At 35.7% G+C, this 4528-nt stretch overlaps 1 pseudogene; it reads right to left on the bottom strand.

Annotated features, from left to right (window-relative positions):
* Window positions 1-570: 570 nt before the first annotated feature.
* LOC143850618 (chloroplast processing peptidase-like) lies at window positions 571-3045 on the bottom strand (annotated as a pseudogene).
* Window positions 3046-4528: the final 1483 nt, after the last annotated feature.

The following is a 4528-nucleotide window of genomic DNA, read 5'->3' as shown; positions in this document are numbered from 1 at the left end:
ATACGTAAACAGCTCATCTACATATCTCCCGATCCAGGATCAGCACCTGTTCTAAGTAATATACAAATATACAATGAACTAAAATCAAATATGAAAATGGATAGGAGTAACCCCTCTGTGGACTGATCCAACCTTTTTCATTGTCTTACCTTTAACTCGCCAACCCTAATTACTCACTTCCAGAAAAATGGAAAGAGATACAAAGACCGAGTCAAAAAGAAATCATCCACATATTCTAGAATGCCATCGTAAAAGTAAATTAATTACACCATTTGTAAGTTTAATCTCGATCCTGCTAAAAAATGGCTTTGTTCAAACTAAATGTCTGCATTCCTGGCCTCTTCGCCTTAACCAAAATTTTATTGACATAAAATTAATATTGCCACAATGAGATGTATCCTCCAAACATGTCCATGTCCATGAATGGGTAGCATGAACAAAATGGATACTCAAATATATATGTCCAAGGCTATCGCCATAACAAATAAAAGAAAAAGAAAGAGAAGCATGGTGCAATAAAATTTCTGGGACATCCTCTGGGCTTTTCCTCAAATTGGATGACTTCGATGGTCATGAAATTGCTAAAGCATTCTCCTCCGCTTCGGGTTCATAAAGAATGCTAGATATTCTAGAACGTGGCCAATACCGACTGAGGGATCTACCATAAATGAATTTGACCGGAAGTGACCCCTTGAAAATAAGTTCAAGTGTAAGTAAGTCATGCCCAACAAATATTGCTGTGAAAACCTTCAGAAATAGTAATGCCTCTGTTTATCTGTATAAATTCCAGCTAATAAGAATATTTTTAGTATTTATGTCCCCATCTCGTCATATTTCCATAGGTTGGTGGTTCCAGGACATACCAATTGTGAGAGTCAAAGCTGTTGTTGCAATTATCCCCCATCACAAACACACAGCCTTCAGGAACAAGCTGTACAAAAACAAAAAATAACCGATGTTCAGTAGAGAAACATTAGCTCAAGAGCCTGCTTAATAGGGTCTATCAAGTTTATGATCTCTTGAGTGTGAGACGGTGATGTCCCCACACTCAATGCATCTACACTTACATACTCTCGAGCTCAAGAAACAGCTACCTCTTTAGCTTCTCGCAATTATCCGAAAGAGAAATAACAACGCCTTTACCTAAATCTAAAATCTAGAGAAAGTGTTGAAAGAATTTGAATAAAAAGCAGCACATTGATATTTGTTTTTTTGAGAAATAAGAATTTTATTCAATATCGCAACAACAATAAAACAAGGGAAGAATGCAGCACATTGATGTTCATCAAAAAAAAAGATTAGGTGGCCCGGTAGTAATCTATAATCAACAGCCTCAATTTTTTGTTTATTCATTATTATTATTTTAAGATCATTCAGAAAATGGGACTCTTGCTAAATTTTGGACAAGATACTAGAAATTAAACATGTGTGGAATGAGAAAATACCACTGGATCCATTTCATAAGCGAGTGGCTCCAAAATGAAATCTTCATCTTGCAAGACACCATTCACCATCAATTTACCAACATGAGCCTATAAAGTGAGAAAGCACATACATGCTATGTAGTTAGCATCAGACACAGGACAAAAAAATCTTACAGAAATTAAAACTGAATGAACCAAGATCAGGAGAAAGCTCACTTCAACATAGTCCCCCACCTTGGCTACAATTCTTTTAATAAAAACATCACCAGCATTGTAACCATTTTCCTGCATGAAGTGGCACATTGAGTGAAACTAAAAGTAGCCTCATTGCTTATGTATTGTATTCTTTTCAAAAAATGATTTCACAATCCACTGCATTATATTATATATTAAAAACCACACCTGCACGATTGGAGGAACATTGAAAAGCACTATCTCTGTGATATCCGGCGTTCTAAATTTCTACGAAACCTGTAATTTTTATAAGAGGAAACCCAAAAAAAAACACTTCAGGATCTTTAAAGAAAGCTTTAATTGTATAAATACAAGTAGCACCCATATAATTCTTGAAAGCCTTGAAAACCACCCATATAATTCTGACTTGCGCATTAGTTTTCGAATAATTAATTATCTACTTTCTTAAGATTGAAAGACAAAATCAATTTGAAGATCTTCAAAGCAAGCATCAACCTACGTATACAAGAAGCACCCATATAATTTTGGTTTACTCATTAGTTTTCTAATAATAAATTATCACTATCCACAAGTCCTACATTATTACATAACTCTCCAAAAACCATTACATAAAAAGAACTAATATGTAAATTCAAAGACAAAATTAGACTATTTGAAATTTGGCTAAAAGGTATGAAATGTTGTTTTACCTTCTCTGCTACAAATTCTGATGACTAGAGAAATTTTGATTTGATTATGATCCAAAGAAGAAAAAAGATTCAAATAATAGGGATAAAATGTTTTTTTACCCTCTCCACTACAATCTGGTCTCCTGTATCGAGAGTTGGATACATAGAAAGTGAAAATATAGATCATTTCTCGGCCAAGTAACAGTCTAGCATTAAGGAAACACTCAAAATTGTAAAAACAGTCTTTGCATAATCCCATCTGGAATTCACCCAGTGCGGAATCAAGCTGTTCCTTTCACCCAAATTTACAGAATTTCTCCTAACTCTTGCATCAGTCACAGAATCACCAGAACTCATGCCGTCTTCATTAGCAATCTCACGTATGGATCTACGAAAAATATTTGAACCTTGGAAAAATGGAATGATTAAAGAAGCTTAAATTCAATTATAGAAGAAGAAGAAGATAATTCAGAAACACTCAATCCACTCCAACCAAAACAAAAACTCGATAATTTCATTATAGACATCATTCCTAACATAAGATTGTATTTATAGTTCTCAGTAGTAATGCTACTTGAATCAAGTATTTTATACCAAACCCTAGTTCTAGATTTAGAGAACACAGACTGGTAATTTGATTCAACTCGAGATTTCCCAATGCATTCATGAATCATTTTGGAATTCCCTGTTTGGTAATTTGTTCCAGTGAGAGATTGGGCAATGTATCTGGAATAAGAGACTATGAGTCTGATTGCCATGGTTTTGAGCTTAAAGAATTGAGATAGGATCTGACACAGAGATGTTTTGTAGATCAAGGAATTAGGGTTTTTGAGAAGGGCAGAAGAAATGTGAAAATCAAGGCTTAGGGAAATGAAAAGGAAATAATGAGAAAACAAGGGTTAGGGTTTTGAGAAGGGAGGAAAGGGACATAGAGATGCAGGAGAAAGCGCGTATTTATTAGTGGTGGGAGACTGAGATTACCTTGAAGCCCTCTACAAGATTCAACTCATGATGTGTATGAACAAAAGGTATTTAGTAAATAAGCTGAATATTATGGGTACTTACCATTACAGATTCATTGAATTAACCGAATCTGGAGCTTGTCTTTTCCTTCAACTTTCCGATGCATTACCAAAGAAAGCGCAACCAGGGGGATAAAAAGACTATAATGACCATGTTTGTTAGATACTTGGCAATAGGATCATACTCCCTAGTATAGTGTCCGGTTAGAAGGGTATTTTAGTCAAAACCTCTAATTTCTTTTGGAAAAAATTCAAAACCACTCACACCAAAACCTTTCTTGCTCGCAGGCAGCATTCAATTTTAACTCTAAAATGTGATTATTAACTAATTAATTATGCCACCAAAAGGACCTTGTGTGAGTTATGCATGTACTTTAGAGGAATGAGAAGCCTGACTAGGTCCCACTCACGTGATGTCAGCATTATCCTGATCATTCAATCGAGGGCCCACTACACCTAGATGACATGATGTAAGAATTACTACATTTGAAACGTTCACAATGGTCCTGTTTGGCATGAGGATATGAGAATCCTAGGATAGGTAGATTCTCTACGATTTTGCACATAAACGGAGAGCTATGGAAAAGAGGGAGAGTACGATTTTCTCGAGATATACATTCATCCCCACCTGTCACTATCGTCAACGATGACGTGAGAATTACTTCGTCTATATGTTTCATAATTGCCTTGTTTAGCATGAGGATATCTAATGATATTTAGATTTGCTAAGATTTTACCCGTGAGTGGGAGAGCCACGTGGAAAAGTGCGAGCATGATTTCTTGGGGATTTACCTTCATCCCCACCTGTTTCTATCGTCACGATGACGTGAGAATTACTTTGTATGTACATTTCATAATAGCTTTGTTCAGCAAGAGGATACAAGAATCTATAGATAGCTAGATACGCTAAGATTTTGCCCCTAGGTGGAGAGCCACGCGAAGGAGGGAGAGCATGATTTTGTGGGGATTTATCTTCATCCCCATCTTTCAATCCTTCCAAAAATGATGTGATGATTACTTCGCCAAACGTTTCATAATGAAATTTTATAATCTCGTCCGCCCTCGCCACATGACTAACAAAATCAACGGGAGGCAAGAGATTTTATCTATGAAACCGATGACGGATATGCAAAATTGGAGCTATCTTATATTTCTTAGATATTTTATTAGTGAGTATTCAACTATCTGACTAGAAATTTTTTATAAGAATGATATCTCC

This window comes from Tasmannia lanceolata, unplaced genomic scaffold (genome assembly GCF_043159265.1).
Source record: "Tasmannia lanceolata isolate RefF3 unplaced genomic scaffold, GAP_Taslan_0.1 ptg000018l, whole genome shotgun sequence".
NCBI lineage: Eukaryota > Viridiplantae > Streptophyta > Magnoliopsida > Canellales > Winteraceae > Tasmannia > Tasmannia lanceolata.
This window is presented reverse-complemented; position numbering and strand designations above follow the sequence as displayed.